This window comes from Podarcis bocagei, assembly GCF_964188305.1.
Source record: "Podarcis bocagei genome assembly, chromosome: 3".
NCBI lineage: Eukaryota > Metazoa > Chordata > Lepidosauria > Squamata > Lacertidae > Podarcis > Podarcis bocagei.
Genome location: NC_138127.1, coordinates 68,283,663 through 68,302,048, shown reverse-complemented (window position 1 = coordinate 68,302,048; position 18,386 = coordinate 68,283,663).

Here is an 18,386-nt window from a genome sequence, read left to right as displayed (position 1 = left end):
AGTTGGTCAGCTTCCTTCTCGCTGAACACGTCGCTGAGATCTGCATACTGTGGTGGTACCTTCACCTTCCCCATTACTTCAGTCCCTGCTAGGGTGGCTTGGGCCCCTACTGAACCCTTCTCCCCTTTGCAGTGTTCTAGGCAATGTGCTGAACCAAAGGACACCACTCTTTGATGCCAGCCAACCAGCGGATCATGTAGAGCTAGCCAGCTCATTCCCAAAATAATGGGAGCGCCTCCCAGGGTGGCCACATTAAACGCTATCAGTTCTGTGTGCCTTGCCACCCTCATTATCATTGGGACAGTCTGCAAGCGGACTCCTCCTCCCAACAACTCCCTGCCATCAATCGTGGTCACCTGCAGGGGGTTGCTTAAAGGGATGGTCTGTATCTGGTGTTCAGCAGCAAACTCCTTGCTCATAAAATTGCAGGAGCTGCCTGAGTCCAATAGCGCCTTTATTTTTAGGGGGTGCCCATTCTGCAGCTCTAGCGACACTTCAATCACCAGAGCAGGTCGAGGAGCTTCTGGCACGGGCACTTTCACTGCTCTTTGGCCTGGCTGCAGTGCCCCAATTGTGGCAACCAGGCGTTGGCTTTTACCTGCTCCGCTCCCCCTTCTTCTCCCCCCTCAACAGCTCCCACCATCCCTTGCCATTCCTTCCTCTGGGGGCAGACTCTGGCAAAGTGGCCTGGCTGTTGGCAGAGATAGCATTTCCGGGGGCCCTTTCCCTCCTTCTTAGCTCCCTCGCTGGTTTTTGAAAATGCGCGCGCGCGCGCTGTTCCGATTTCCATCGGCTCTGCCGGCGGGAAAGCTGGCTCAGGAATGTCTGGAATGCGGAACTCCTTCCAACGTTCCCCTCTCCCTTCCCGCCTCTCCAAGGCTCTTGCCTCCTGCCGCGCTCCTATGGTCAGCGCAGATTTGGTCAGCTGATCCATAGACTCCGCCCTGGGGCTCCGTGCCAGCTCGTCTTTCACCCCCGAAGAAAGACCTTCTTCAAATAGCATTTGAACGGGTGCCGCCGATAAATCCCAACTCAGTCTGTGAATCAGCATGGTAAACTCAGTCCAATATTCACGGACAGATCGACTCCCCTGCTTACAAGCCATTAGCTGTCTGCGCACCACCCCTTCCTCAATATCGCTGGAAAACATGATATCCATTGCACGAAAGAACTTCATTGTGTCCTTTAGTATGTCATTGTGCGTTGCCATTAGGGGTCGCACCCAGTCTCTAGCCCCTTTCTCAAGATGCCCAATTACAAAAGCAACTCGCGATTCCTCATCAGGGAACTCATCGAACTGCACATTAAGGGCATATTGCATCTCTGTCCTAAAAGCATGGTAGTCCTTGGGGTCCCCCCCAAATTTCTGCACCAATCCTGGTACCTTTCTGGGGAATTGAGTGGCTCTCCCCTTCTTGTCTGCATCCTGAGCCCTTCTCTCCTCCAGCCTCGCCGTCTGCAGGGCCAGTTGAACCTCCAACGCTCGGTATCTATCTTCCAAGCTTGGACCAGCTCCAGCCCCTGCTCCTCCGGTTCCGGTTGGTTCGCTCATGATGCCTTCTCTTGCACAGGCAGCGTACAAAGACTGTCGGACTGCTGTGAGGGTTTGATTAGCTGCTTGTGCGTGAAAACGTGCTCCCTCAGAGTTTGTGCGCCCCCACAAACCTCCGTGTGTGACGGAGCTCCTCAGACATGTCTGCTCTAGTCACTAGTAGAGTCCGACAGTGGCTGTCTGCGGAAGCGTTTCCAGCAAAGAAGTTCCTTAACGGAAACGCGTCTCCTGGACTCACGGCGTGACAGTTTCCTGCGAGGTATGGGTCTCCCTATGGGAGACTCCGATACCTCCCCACTGTTCTCGCTGGAAGCCTCCCTGAGCCCTCCCTCCTGCTCGCATTCCCTCAGAGACCCACTCCTCCCCCTGCTGGTCCCTGCTTCAGCAGTTGAGTCTCTTTCATCCTGCCTGAGTCCCTCCACCACCTGATGCTCTGATGGCAGTTCCCTGACACATATGCTTCAGGTTACACACTCCACTAAGCCAGAAATAGTGCTTCAGGTTAAGAACTTTGCTTCAGGATAAGAACAGAAATCAGGCTCCGTCTGCGCGGCGGTAGCAGGAGGCCCCATTAGCTAAAGTGGTGCTTCAGGTTAATGAACAGTTTCAGGTTAAGAACGGACCTCCGGAATGAATTAAGTACTTAACCCAAGGTACCACTGTAAAATTATTTTTATTAAATAATATACATTTTGAGGACTGGGAAAAGCTGTGGAAGGTAGATTTGAAATTTACAGATGGTTCTCTTTTGAAAGAAAACTACATGAAAATGATGTATAGATGGTATATCAAACCAGTAAAAATGGCAAAAATGTACAAAACCGGCTCAAATACATGTTGGAAATGTAAAGGAAAAGAAGGCATTTTGTATCATATGTGGTGGGAATGTAGAGTAGCTAAAAATTTTTAGGAGATGATATATAACGAATTGAAAAAAAAAGTTTAAAATGACATTTGTAAAAAACAACAACAGAAGCATTTTTGTTAGGGATTTTAGGACGAGACCTGCCAAAAAAAATAAAGAACTTATTTATGTACACTACAACAGTGGCAAGAGTCTTGTTAGCACAAGGATGGAAGAATGAGGAAACTCCAACAAAAGAACAATGGAAAGAAAACTGATGAGCTATGCGGAGTTGGCAAAGTTGACATATAAACCACGTGAGAAGGACAACCGTGACTTCAAGGAAGAATGGGAACTCTTTACAAATTATCTAAAAAGACAAAATGATTTGGACTCCTTGTCAGGTTTTGAATAAACATCCACAAATTTATTAGTAGAATATATGACAGATAAGACAATAATATGTACAATTTTATAACATGCAGAGAATAATATGTGCAAATAAATCAGAGAGGGGAGCTGAGGGAAGTTCTTAGTGGGCAGGAGAGGGAGGGGTGGGGGAAAGAAAAAGGGGGAAATGTAATTGGGTATATTGATTGATAATTTGTTCTGTTAAAATTGTTTAATTTTTTTTTAAAGAAGTTTATAAAATTATGCATGGCATGGAAAAAATGGATGGAAAAAATACATTCTTCTGCTCTCTTAACACTAGAACTCATGGACATACAGTGAAGCTGAATTTTGGCCGATTCAGGACAGATAAAATGAAATATCATAGAATCATAGAATCATAGAGTTGGAAGAGACCACAAGGGCCATCGAGTCCAACCCCCTGCCAAGCAGGAAACACCATCAGAGCACTCCTGACATATGGTTGTCAAGCCTCTGCTTAAAGACCTCCAAAGCAGGAGACTCCACCACACTCCTTGGCAGCAAATTCCACTGTCGAACAGCTCTTACTGTCAGGAAGTTCTTCCTAATGTTTAGGTGGAATCTTCTTTCTTGTAGTTTGGATCCATTGTAGTTTGGATCCATTGCTCCGTGTCCGCTTCTCTGGAGCATATGTTCATGCAGAACATAGTTAAGCTATGGAACTTGCTCCCATGCTGGATTAGATGAGCTACTGGCCTGATCCAGCAGTCTGTTCTTATATTCTTATGAGAGGAGGCAATAGAAAGCCTTATCCCTTGTTCAAAAAGACTTGACGCCCTCCATATTATCATTGTAGACGTGGCAGGCAGGCATCTTGTGATCAGTGATGCTCCAGTTGGGAAAATTAATCCAATTCCCACAACCCCTTCCATCAGAAATTATTCTGTTATATTTGATTACTTTTTTAATTATCAGTTGATGCGATGAGGAAGGCATTTGCAGCCTTGAGATTTCAAACTATGCCCACGGCATATTTAGATGGGAGATATGCCAGAATACCTGTAAATCATTGTTTATCTATCAGCGGCCAGGGAGAGGTGGGAAATATTGTCCATTAGGTACTGTATTCCTAGGGGTAGATCTTGTAAAGGAATTCTTCATAGAGTTTTCTTCTTGAACAGTAGTGAGGGGGGGAAAGTTTTTTTGCTGGTGGATGGGGATAAAGAAACTCCACTGAAGGTTTCTACGTTTGCTTTAACAGTCCAACAGATTAGAACACTTTCGCTGCAGGACATGAAGTCCAGTATGCTAGGGACCACTTACATTGAAATGTGCCTGAATATTGTTTGTTTTTCTATATTTTTGTGATGGCCTATCATTTTTAGCAGATACTTTGACAGACTGACAGATATGAGATGACTCTATTCAAGACAATGCTAGATAGGACCAAAGTGGGCTAGCTTGGGAAGAAGATGCAATTTTTTTCACCTTCCAATGACTTTACTTTTATTGTACCACCTTGTTCTCCCCACCCAAAGATCACTGTAACTTTATCACATTGTATTTAAGAGGTTCAGAGTTTACAATGCTCAAGCAGCATCTAATTAGGTGTTAGATCACAGAGGGAAGAGGAAGACACTTTCCTTTGACTATATTCTGTCATTTATTTGTATTATGATCTTAATTCCACCCATTATAAAAACTGCTTTATGCTGGCTCTCATATTCCTCCATATGTTTCCATGCATCGTAGCTGGTTTGATCCTGGGGTGACTTGTGATCCCAATAAGAACGGTAATTGCATTTTTCATTAGCTTAATAACTTTGGAAAGGACCATCAATGGGATTCAGCCGAACAGATAATTGAGGGCTACAACCATCTGTGTTATTTGAATCTAACACTAGGTTGTGATTGTAAATCAGCAATAAATGCCACTTTCTATAGCTTCTATTCTGTGTATGTGTGTGTGTGTTTTGCTGTGATAACTGTGCCTGTAACATTCTGTTTTCTGGGCTATTATGTGATGGCATATGGGTGTCACGAAATTTAATGGAAGAGGGAACAATGGATGGTTATCTTCACTAATAATTTAGCATGGTCTGTCTCTTGCCTCGCTTGTAAATATCCTTTATATTCATAAAACTGAATAGTATAAATGCAGCATGTTTTGCCTTGCTTGTGCTGTCAGGCACAACTGGAAGAATCGAGGGTGAAAAGGGGAATGGGCGAAATGGACTTAAGGAGATCTGACCTTATACCTGCCCTGATGGTGTGTCCACCTAGGCCGCTACTTAAAGAAAGAGGCTGTCTACAAGTGTTTATGGGCTGATGCTTGAAGTCTCCAAGCCAATATGAATGAACTGGAGTGCTGGGTCTTACAGGATGGATTTCATAGAATCACAGAATTGTAAAGTTGGAAGGGATCCCATGGGTCATCTATTCCAACCCTTTCCAATGCAGGAATCTCAACTAAAGCATCCATGACAGGTGGCCACCCAACCTCTGCTTAAAAACCTCCAATGAATGAGAGTTCTCCAGCTTCTGAGGCAGTCCAGCCCATTGCTGAACCACCTAAAAGTTCTTCCTGATGCTTAGTTGTAATCTCCTTTCTTGTAAGTTGAAGCCATTGATTCAGGTCCTACTCTCGCTGTGCTGTAAATATGTGGTTCTTCTGCATGCCACTTCGCAAGTACAGTTCTTGAGAGTGCTCTGCCCATCACTTCATTTGCTTGCTGCAGTCTGTGATCTCTCCCGACAAGGCTTTCTGCAGTGCAGTTTTCCTGACCGTTGGCCCAAAGGCCTTTTTCATGCCTTCATACATTTTGTGAGTGTGACTGGTGTCAGAAGCGAGTTGAATGCTCTGACACAGCCAGTGGCACATCATCTGGGAATCCACTGGGTATCGCTCCTTGCCTTTCTCAGTGCAGCAAGCGCCTTTTCACAGAGTGCACACTTGTAGTTCCCAATAGCCTTGTGCTTTGCAACAATAACAGAATTCATGTCCTAGACTAGATCCAGCAGGCTCTTTTATCTCCCTATTGCCCATTTTGGAAACAACCATCCGGGATCTCAACAGAGGCATTTCACATCATTGGCTTCCTTGTCTTCAGAAGAAAAAATATGAAGGTTTCCAGGGATTGGACCTGGGTACATCTATGCAAACACCCACTGAGTTATAATATCTGCTCGTATGGTTCTTTGCCACTTTTGCTCCCTCCCACCAGACACTTCCACCAATTCTGTGCTGCCAGCTGTTTCATGTTGCGCAAAGGGAGTTTGGGGAAATGCTGGCGCCATAAGTAAATTTCACAATTTCCAAAAGAATAGTCAAAATCCCCGCATTTGCTGCCTGTGAATGGTGTAGGTGATACTGGGAAAGGGCATTTTAGCTCTTCCCTAAACTGCGTCACAGGAAATATTTAAAATCAGTGCTGCTGGGCTAAAGCATTTGGCTCATCGATTTTATTCCATGGTAACTTGAAGTAGAAGCAAAGCATTTGTTGTTGTGAAGAAGGGGGTGGGACAGAAAAACCCTCTTCTGCCTCATACAGTGGTACCTCGGGTTACATATGCTTCAGGTTACATACGCTTCAGGTTACAGACTCCGCTAACCCAGAAATAGTGCTTCAGGTTAAGAACTTTGCTTCAGGATGAGAACAGAAATCGTGCTCCGGCGGCTAAAGTGGTGCTTCAGGTTAAGAACAGTTTCAGGTTAAGTACGGACCTCCGGTACGAATTAAGTACTTAACCCGAGGTACCACCCAGCACGTGAAAGTGAATGGAATTTGCTCGATGTCACTGAAATGTCCTGCCACTTTTCTTGGGACAAATGGCCCTGTGTAAGTGGAGCAAGGGAGTATATTATGTCCCATGCAAAGAATAAGTGAATATTGAGTGATTACTGTTACTTTTCAACCTGTTAATATGTCTGTGGGAAATGGACAAAAATGAAACAGTTGCTGATCGGGGTTCCAAAACATGCTTTTGCATACAAAAGGCTTTTCCTTATCCTTGATCAGAATGCCCGGAGAAGGCTTATTTGGTTCCTAGTTGTCTAGTACAAGCAATAACCGTAAATATTGCAGTCTCACTCATGATTCCAAGAGCGCCAGTGCAGCTGCAGATCTGTCAGCCTTGCTGGTTATGTTAATTTGAATTCAATGATTATTGCCCTCCTGCAATATACATTACCATAAAGATTATCCCTTCTGCAGTATATGCATAATCACAGCTTTAATAGGAGACTCCAGTGCATCCACTTCCAGTTCCATGGAATAACCGTGTTTATTCTTCATTCATCTTCATAGATTTTGTTGCTTTCATGTTAGGATGGTCCTACATTTTCAATAACATCAACCTGCACGAGTGTCAACCGTTAAACGTGTCAAACCCTAGCAAGCAGCTATTTGTTACTCCTGTCTCATCTGTGTCAGGCTGACAAACTATTTAATACAGTGTTCCAACAGCTGGATGTCTCTGCTGGAAACTGATAGGTATCACTAAATCTGAAATGAGGTAAATACCAATTCATACAATGAGAATTCAGGAACTGGCTGAACACTCTTTCACTGAGAAGCAAAGGATGAAAGCTTTTAACACTATATCTGTTTCTAGACCTTCAGTGACGTGGCAATAAGCGATGTGTGAATTTTCAGTAGCATTTGCCCTCAAAGGTTCCTGGGTAAATGTAATCCCTTCCTACCCAATGTGAAACAAGATTAACATTCAATTTAGGGAAATTACTGAGGGGACATTACAGTGTAGTACACCAGATACCATTACAGTTGCTTTAGTATTCCTCTCTCCATGCCCTGCAAGTCTCACTTTTCAACATTATCAAAATAAAAAAAATCCTTCCAGTAGCACCTTAAAGACCAACTAAGTTAGTTCTTGGTATGAGCTTTCGTGTGCATGCACACTTCTTCAGATACACTGAAACAGAAGTTGCCAGATCCTTCTATATAGTGAGAAGGTGGGGAGGGGTATTACTCAGAAGGGTGGTGGGAATGGGAGATTGGCAGATAGCTGAGATGAGCCTGTTGACGACTCTTAACGACTGCAATAGGTCTTACAGGAAAAGGCAAGGGGTGAGAAGGTTATAAAATGGCTTAGTCATGTATAATGAGATAACAATCCAATGTCTTTGTTCAGACCAGGTCTCTCGATGGTTTTAAGTTTGGTAATGAGTTGCAATTCAGCAGCTTCTCTTTCCAGTCTCTTTTCCAATTCCAGGAAGGAATTTTTGTATTTTCAACATTATGTCACACTCTTATGTGACCAAGGCTTCTTCCACAATTCACATTTAATGCGGAATTGCCACATTTCTCTCTCTTACTCCATGAATTTGTCCACCCCCCCTTTAAAGCTGATTGGAGTTGAAGGCCATCACTACATCTGGTAGGTAATTCTAGAGTTTAAACATGTGCTGTGTAAAAATAAAAATAAAAATACACCAGTTTGAATCTCTTACCTCTCCACTTCATCAGCTGGCATATGGCAGTAGGGCTGTGGCTCAGTTTAATGAACACCTTACATGCAGAAGACCCTTCGGCAAATTCTGCTGGGGCTGGAAGAGTTCCCTGCCTGAAATCCAGTGGCGTAGCGTGGGGGGGTGCAAGGGGGGCCGGCCACACCGGGCGCAACATCTGGGGGGCGCGCTCGCTGCCTCCGGAGTTGCCGAAGAGCCTCGGGCGCAGGCTGTAGCAGAGCCCCATGTCTCGCGGAACCGACGAGCTGTGCGCGCGCCCGGGCTGAAGGCGTCCGGCAGGCAGCGGCTCTCAGCGCTCGTCGCGGTCCCCGCGCATCAGGGCCGCGGAGGACGCACCAGGCAGCCCCTCCTCACAGCCCCGCCTCCACCGCTGCTGCTGCAGCTGCTGGGCCATGTTGCATTTTCCTCGCCTCTCTGCCCCCCCTCCTCCGGGAAGCGGCGTCGTTTGGGCGGCAGCGCCAGCGGCAACTCACCTCAGATCGGCAGGTTAGGGGTTGGGGGGGGCGCAAATTACTTGCCTTGCCCCGGGTTAGGGGGCGCAAATTACTTGCCCCGGGTGCTGACAACTCACGCTACGCCGCTGCTGAAATCCTATGCTTTATACAGAGCTACATCAAACTATGACCTAACTCTATATAAAGTAGCTGCCACTTACTTTGGATTCTAGTATTAAGAGTGAAGGAGAAAAGCAGGTCCTTTCAAAGCACCATGCATAATTTTATATGCCCCTGCCATGTTCTCCTCTACTTGCCTCCCCTCCCCAAGCTAAAAAGCTCCACATGTTGTTCATCTTTCCTCAGAGGACCCTTGATCCAGCACCATGATCCTTTGGGTTGTCCTGCTCTAGAGGTCACGCCTTCTCCCATATCAGCGAGTGATTGACATTCTCTTCTATGAGAGCCTAGAACATGCAGCACATAGAGAAACAGCTGCAGTGGGGATAAAAATCAGTTGTTGGTCCAGTGTTCATTGACAGGCATGCCATGGGTTTGTTTATGTGCAGCACCTGTCCTTTATGGACCCTTCCTGTCTGTCATAATGATGGATATTTTGGTGTATAATCTGCATCTCATTTTGAAGCTAAGTATGTTTCGTGGTTTTGTTCACTCACTGGATAATTGTATTCCGTTGATTCAGTGGAACAGCCAGCATTCATTTGGCAGCCAAGAGTGGGAATTCCTGTGAAGGCCTCACTGTCGGTCTCCATATTTTCTTACTCAAATTCTATTCTTGGTTTCATATATATATATATATATATATATATATATTTGCTTTCGTAGATTTTCACGGGTACAGGAATGCAGGTTTTGGTGTCTTCGGGTGTCTTCCCGTGTAAGAGTTGGGGTGTCTAGGCGACGTTTCGACGAGGTCTCACTCGTCATCTTCAGGCTGGTGCTTTCGGCTTCTTGTTACTAGAACAGAGCAGGATCTCAGTGTTTGAGTTCCTATAAATACTGTTGAGGGGGTGTGGTGTATAGCCTCCAACGTTCTGGGCAGAGAGGAAGTTCCCAGGTTAATGTGTCTTTTCTTCTTTTGTTCATTAATTACTTGAGGGATATCTTGAGTGATTACTTGAGTGATATTCTGAGTACCACTTAGGAGGGTCATTAGGTGTGGATTAGTTGCTAAAGCTTTCGTGTCTTGACCTCTTGACCTTGTGAAGAGTTTTTCTGAGAAGATGGCTGTACTGCACTTAGTTGTGCTCTGGCTTGGCTTCGTGTATAGGGGCGAGCTGTGGTTTTGTGCCCTGTGCCAGCCAGATCTGTGTAGGGATTGCAGGGGGGTGCAGCATCCGGAGGTGCCACTATGGTTTGGCTACTGGATGGTGTCTGTAATTTATCTGTGGAGAGGGTCTGGGTTTGGGTCTGGTGTGGTTGATTGGAGATGGCGTTCTGTGTGCCTCTGGTTCTGGTGTCGGTTTTTGTGGGGAGGGCTAATTTCCAGATGTCTGGCAGGCGGGACGTGTCGTCACGCTTGTTCATGTTGTGAGGGTGTTTCTCTATCTCGATGGCTTCCATGATTATTCTCTTGTGGTGATGTTCCATGTTAAAGAGCAATTTGGAATCTGCAAAATTAATTTCGTGTCCTGTTTCTTTCATGTGTTGGTAAAGAGAGGAAGTTTTTTCTTCTTTTTTGACGGCATTCTTGTGTTCTGCGATACGTGCATTTATTCGTCTGTTTGTTTGTCCAATGTACGTGGCTGGGCAGACTTTGCAGGGTATTTCATAGACCCCTTGGTTTTCTAACTGGATTTTATCTTTTGGGTTTCTGAGGATATTGGCTATTTTTTGGTTGGTGCAAAAGGCTGTTTTGATATTGTGTTTATGGAGGATTTTGCTAATTTTATCTGTAGTGCCCTTGATATAAGGAAGGAGGGCCATGCCATTGTTTTCTTCTGTGTCTTGGTTTTTGGGGGGTGTTTCTTTTTGGATTAGCTTCGTAACCCTGTTTTGCTGGTATCCGTTGGCGATTAACACATTTGAGAGATTCTGTAACTCAGTTGTCAAGTGGTCTTTGTCAGCCAGGTGTTTGGTTCTGGAGATGAGAGTCTTGGCTACGGAGTTTATTTGTGCAGGGTGGTGGTGTGATTGTGCATGTAAGTAGCGGTTGGTGTGTGTTTTTTTTCCGGTAGATAGTGTGTCCTAGGGAGCCATCAGGTTTTTTGTAGATTAGGACGTCAAGGAAGGGAAGTTGGTTGTTGGCTTCTATTTCCATAGTGAATTGTATTTTGGGGTGTAGGCTGTTGAGATGTGTGAGGAAGCTATCTAGTTTTTCCTTCCCGTGTGGCCAAATTACAAAGGTGTCGTCAACATATCTGAGCCAAAGTTTGGGTTTGTGTTCTGACTTGTCTAAAGCATTGGTTTCAAAGTGTTCCATGTACAGATTTGCGATGACCGGTGAGAGGGGTGATCCCATAGGTGCTCCTTCTATCTGTTTGTATCTTTGTCCATTGTGGATGAAGTACGTGTTGGTTAGGCAGTGGTTGGTCAGGTCCAGGATGTATTCGGGGGGATTGTATTTGTTTTGAATGGCTGTCAAGGCTTCATTAATGGGCACTTGTGTGAAGAGAGATACAACATCGAAGCTCACAAGTAGGTCATCGGGATGTAGGTTTTGCTTCTTTATTGTTTCTATGAACTGGAAGGAGTTTGTAACGTGTGAAGCGATAGATTCTGCATAGGGCTGAAGTTGCTTAGCGAGAAATTTAGCGAGATTTTGTAGAGGTGAGCCTATGGAGCTGACTATTGGTCTGAGTGGTGTTCCTTCTTTGTGTATCTTGGGGAGACCGTAGAGTTTGGGGCATCTGGATGATTTTTCTCTGGGGATGATTCTTAGCTGGATTTCTTCACTGATAGGAGAGGCTTTTATTTTGGATTTGGTGGTTTTTTCCAGATAGGTGGTGGGATCTGTTTTTATAGGTTGGTAGGTAGGGTCTTGGAGTAGATTTGATAGTTTTGCTTGGTAGTCCGATGTGTTCATCACAACAGTGGCATTACCTTTGTCTGCTGGGAGAATGATTATGTTGTTGTCTTTCCTCAGGTTGGTGAGTGCTTTCTGTTCTTCTTTGTGTAAATTGCTTCTGGGTGGTTTGCTGGAGCAGAGGATGTTGGTGACTTCAAGTCTGATTTTATTGGCTTCATCTGGGTTGATTTTGGTTAGGCTAGCTTCGACTCCGCATATGATGTTTTCCGTGGGGATGCGTCTCGGGGCGACTGCAAAGTTGAAACCTTTGGAGAGTACTTTGGTTTCAGTTGAGGTGAGGATCCTGTCTGATATGTTATGTACTGTTTGTTTCATGGGTTGTTGTGGAGGGTGGCTGGGCTTCTGGCGTTTCTCTAGTTTGTGGAGTTTGTTGGTGTGTATGTCTGTCTTATGTGAGGACTCTGTTTCAGCTCTCCAAACGGCTAGTTGTTTGCATTTGTCCCAGAGTGCAGGGTGGATTTTGTTACAGAGTTTGAGGTGAAGAGTGAGCAGATCTTTGTTGGTTTGGTTTAGTAGGTATCTTTTCTTATGTAGTTCGTTTCTGATTAGGGATAGTTCAGTTCGTTTCAGGATCCTTTCGGTAGCTGGGGTTTTAGAGTGGAATTTAAGTTGGAAGCATGTGGGAATTAAGTTGTTGTCTCGGCAGTTGCGTAGGAACAAGAGATCACATAAGATGGTGGCTCTTCGGATTTCTAGTTTCTCGTAGGTTCTTGTCAGCTGGAAGGTTTCCTCCCCGTAGAGGTGAGATATTTGCTTTCGTAGATTTTCACGGGTACAGGAATGCAGGTTTTGGTGTCTTCGGGTGTCTTCCCGTGTAAGAGTTGGGGTGTCTAGGCGACGTTTCGACGAGGTCTCACTCGTCATCTTCAGGCTGGTGCTTTCGGCTTCTTGTTACTAGAACAGAGCAGGATCTCAGTGTTTGAGTTCCTATAAATACTGTTGAGGGGGTGTGGTGTATAGCCTCCAACGTTCTGGGCAGAGAGGAAGTTCCCAGGTTAATGTGTCTTTTCTTCTTTTGTTCATTAATTACTTGAGGGATATCTTGAGTGATTACTTGAGTGATATTCTGAGTACCACTTAGGAGGGTCATTAGGTGTGGATTAGTTGCTAAAGCTTTCGTGTCTTGACCTCTTGACCTTGTGAAGAGTTTTTCTGAGAAGATGGCTGTACTGCACTTAGTTGTGCTCTGGCTTGGCTTCGTGTATAGGGGCGAGCTGTGGTTTTGTGCCCTGTGCCAGCCAGATCTGTGTAGGGATTGCAGGGGGGTGCAGCATCCGGAGGTGCCACTATGGTTTGGCTACTGGATGGTGTCTGTAATTTATCTGTGGAGAGGGTCTGGGTTTGGGTCTGGTGTGGTTGACTGGTAGATAGCTTCCTCACACATCTCAACAGCCTACACCCCAAAATACAATTCACTATGGAAATAGAAGCCAACAACCAACTTCCCTTCCTTGACGTCCTAATCTACAAAAAACCTGATGGCTCCCTAGGACACACTATCTACCGGAAAAAAACACACACCAACCGCTACTTACATGCACAATCACACCACCACCCTGCACAAATAAACTCCGTAGCCAAGACTCTCATCTCCAGAACCAAACACCTGGCTGACAAAGACCACTTGACAACTGAGTTACAGAATCTCTCAAATGTGTTAATCGCCAACGGATACCAGCAAAACAGGGTTACGAAGCTAATCCAAAAAGAAACACCCCCCAAAAACCAAGACACAGAAGAAAACAATGGCATGGCCCTCCTTCCTTATATCAAGGGCACTACAGATAAAATTAGCAAAATCCTCCATAAACACAATATCAAAACAGCCTTTTGCACCAACCAAAAAATAGCCAATATCCTCAGAAACCCAAAAGATAAAATCCAGTTAGAAAACCAAGGGGTCTATGAAATACCCTGCAAAGTCTGCCCAGCCACGTACATTGGACAAACAAACAGACGAATAAATGCACGTATCGCAGAACACAAGAATGCCGTCAAAAAAGAAGAAAAAACTTCCTCTCTTTACCAACACATGAAAGAAACAGGACACGAAATTAATTTTGCAGATTCCAAATTGCTCTTTAACATGGAACATCACCACAAGAGAATAATCATGGAAGCCATCGAGATAGAGAAACACCCTCACAACATGAACAAGCGTGACGACACGTCCCGCCTGCCAGACATCTGGAAATTAGCCCTCCCCACAAAAACCGACACCAGAACCAGAGGCACACAGAACGCCATCTCCAATCAACCACACCAGACCCAAACCCAGACCCTCTCCACAGATAAATTACAGACACCATCCAGTAGCCAAACCATAGTGGCACCTCCGGATGCTGCACCCCCCTGCAATCCCTACACAGATCTGGCTGGCACAGGGCACAAAACCACAGCTCGCCCCTATACACGAAGCCAAGCCAGAGCACAACTAAGTGCAGTACAGCCATCTTCTCAGAAAAACTCTTCACAAGGTCAAGAGGTCAAGACACGAAAGCTTTAGCAACTAATCCACACCTAATGACCCTCCTAAGTGGTACTCAGAATATCACTCAAGTAATCACTCAAGATATCCCTCAAGTAATTAATGAACAAAAGAAGAAAAGACACATTAACCTGGGAACTTCCTCTCTGCCCAGAACGTTGGAGGCTATACACCACACCCCCTCAACAGTATTTATAGGAACTCAAACACTGAGATCCTGCTCTGTTCTAGTAACAAGAAGCCGAAAGCACCAGCCTGAAGATGACGAGTGAGACCTCGTCGAAACGTCGCCTAGACACCCCAACTCTTACACGGGAAGACACCCGAAGACACCAAAACCTGCATTCCTGTACCCGTGAAAATCTACGAAAGCAAATATCTCACCTCTACGGGGAGGAAACCTTCCAGCTGACAAGAACCTACGAGAAACTAGAAATCCGAAGAGCCACCATCTTATGTGATCTCTTGTTCCTACGCAACTGCCGAGACAACAACTTAATTCCCACATGCTTCCAACTTAAATTCCACTCTAAAACCCCAGCTACCGAAAGGATCCTGAAACGAACTGAACTATCCCTAATCAGAAACGAACTACATAAGAAAAGATACCTACTAAACCAAACCAACAAAGATCTGCTCACTCTTCACCTCAAACTCTGTAACAAAATCCACCCTGCACTCTGGGACAAATGCAAACAACTAGCCGTTTGGAGAGCTGAAACAGAGTCCTCACATAAGACAGACATACACACCAACAAACTCCACAAACTAGAGAAACGCCAGAAGCCCAGCCACCCTCCACAACAACCCATGAAACAAACAGTACATAACATATCAGACAGGATCCTCACCTCAACTGAAACCAAAGTACTCTCCAAAGGTTTCAACTTTGCAGTCGCCCCGAGACGCATCCCCACGGAAAACATCATATGCGGAGTCGAAGCTAGCCTAACCAAAATCAACCCAGATGAAGCCAATAAAATCAGACTTGAAGTCACCAACATCCTCTGCTCCAGCAAACCACCCAGAAGCAATTTACACAAAGAAGAACAGAAAGCACTCACCAACCTGAGGAAAGACAACAACATAATCATTCTCCCAGCAGACAAAGGTAATGCCACTGTTGTGATGAACACATCGGACTACCAAGCAAAACTATCAAATCTACTCCAAGACCCTACCTACCAACCTATAAAAACAGATCCCACCACCTATCTGGAAAAAACCACCAAATCCAAAATAAAAGCCTCTCCTATCAGTGAAGAAATCCAGCTAAGAATCATCCCCAGAGAAAAATCATCCAGATGCCCCAAACTCTACGGTCTCCCCAAGATACACAAAGAAGGAACACCACTCAGACCAATAGTCAGCTCCATAGGCTCACCTCTACAAAATCTCGCTAAATTTCTCGCTAAGCAACTTCAGCCCTATGCAGAATCTATCGCTTCACACGTTACAAACTCCTTCCAGTTCATAGAAACAATAAAGAAGCAAAACCTACATCCCGATGACCTACTTGTGAGCTTCGATGTTGTATCTCTCTTCACACAAGTGCCCATTAATGAAGCCTTGACAGCCATTCAAAACAAATACAATCCCCCCGAATACATCCTGGACCTGACCAACCACTGCCTAACCAACACGTACTTCATCCACAATGGACAAAGATACAAACAGATAGAAGGAGCACCTATGGGATCACCCCTCTCACCGGTCATCGCAAATCTGTACATGGAACACTTTGAAACCAATGCTTTAGACAAGTCAGAACACAAACCCAAACTTTGGCTCAGATATGTTGACGACACCTTTGTAATTTGGCCACACGGGAAGGAAAAACTAGATAGCTTCCTCACACATCTCAACAGCCTACACCCCAAAATACAATTCACTATGGAAATAGAAGCCAACAACCAACTTCCCTTCCTTGACGTCCTAATCTACAAAAAACCTGATGGCTCCCTAGGACACACTATCTACCGGAAAAAAACACACACCAACCGCTACTTACATGCACAATCACACCACCACCCTGCACAAATAAACTCCGTAGCCAAGACTCTCATCTCCAGAACCAAACACCTGGCTGACAAAGACCACTTGACAACTGAGTTACAGAATCTCTCAAATGTGTTAATCGCCAACGGATACCAGCAAAACAGGGTTACGAAGCTAATCCAAAAAGAAACACCCCCCAAAAACCAAGACACAGAAGAAAACAATGGCATGGCCCTCCTTCCTTATATCAAGGGCACTACAGATAAAATTAGCAAAATCCTCCATAAACACAATATCAAAACAGCCTTTTGCACCAACCAAAAAATAGCCAATATCCTCAGAAACCCAAAAGATAAAATCCAGTTAGAAAACCAAGGGGTCTATGAAATACCCTGCAAAGTCTGCCCAGCCACGTACATTGGACAAACAAACAGACGAATAAATGCACGTATCGCAGAACACAAGAATGCCGTCAAAAAAGAAGAAAAAACTTCCTCTCTTTACCAACACATGAAAGAAACAGGACACGAAATTAATTTTGCAGATTCCAAATTGCTCTTTAACATGGAACATCACCACAAGAGAATAATCATGGAAGCCATCGAGATAGAGAAACACCCTCACAACATGAACAAGCGTGACGACACGTCCCGCCTGCCAGACATCTGGAAATTAGCCCTCCCCACAAAAACCGACACCAGAACCAGAGGCACACAGAACGCCATCTCCAATCAACCACACCAGACCCAAACCCAGACCCTCTCCACAGATAAATTACAGACACCATCCAGTAGCCAAACCATAGTGGCACCTCCGGATGCTGCACCCCCCTGCAATCCCTACACAGATCTGGCTGGCACAGGGCACAAAACCACAGCTCGCCCCTATACACGAAGCCAAGCCAGAGCACAACTAAGTGCAGTACAGCCATCTTCTCAGAAAAACTCTTCACAAGGTCAAGAGGTCAAGACACGAAAGCTTTAGCAACTAATCCACACCTAATGACCCTCCTAAGTGGTACTCAGAATATCACTCAAGTAATCACTCAAGATATCCCTCAAGTAATTAATGAACAAAAGAAGAAAAGACACATTAACCTGGGAACTTCCTCTCTGCCCAGAACGTTGGAGGCTATACACCACACCCCCTCAACAGTATTTATAGGAACTCAAACACTGAGATCCTGCTCTGTTCTAGTAACAAGAAGCCGAAAGCACCAGCCTGAAGATGACGAGTGAGACCTCGTCGAAACGTCGCCTAGACACCCCAACTCTTACACGGGAAGACACCCGAAGACACCAAAACCTGCATTCCTGTACCCGTGAAAATCTACGAAAGCAAATATCTCACCTCTACGGGGAGGAAACCTTCCAGCTGACAAGAACCTACGAGAAACTAGAAATCCGAAGAGCCACCATCTTATGTGATCTCTTGTTCCTACGCAACTGCCGAGACAACAACTTAATTCCCACATGCTTCCAACTTAAATTCCACTCTAAAACCCCAGCTACCGAAAGGATCCTGAAACGAACTGAACTATCCCTAATCAGAAACGAACTACATAAGAAAAGATACCTACTAAACCAAACCAACAAAGATCTGCTCACTCTTCACCTCAAACTCTGTAACAAAATCCACCCTGCACTCTGGGACAAATGCAAACAACTAGCCGTTTGGAGAGCTGAAACAGAGTCCTCACATAAGACAGACATACACACCAACAAACTCCACAAACTAGAGAAACGCCAGAAGCCCAGCCACCCTCCACAACAACCCATGAAACAAACAGTACATAACATATCAGACAGGATCCTCACCTCAACTGAAACCAAAGTACTCTCCAAAGGTTTCAACTTTGCAGTCGCCCCGAGACGCATCCCCACGGAAAACATCATATGCGGAGTCGAAGCTAGCCTAACCAAAATCAACCCAGATGAAGCCAATAAAATCAGACTTGAAGTCACCAACATCCTCTGCTCCAGCAAACCACCCAGAAGCAATTTACACAAAGAAGAACAGAAAGCACTCACCAACCTGAGGAAAGACAACAACATAATCATTCTCCCAGCAGACAAAGGTAATGCCACTGTTGTGATGAACACATCGGACTACCAAGCAAAACTATCAAATCTACTCCAAGACCCTACCTACCAACCTATAA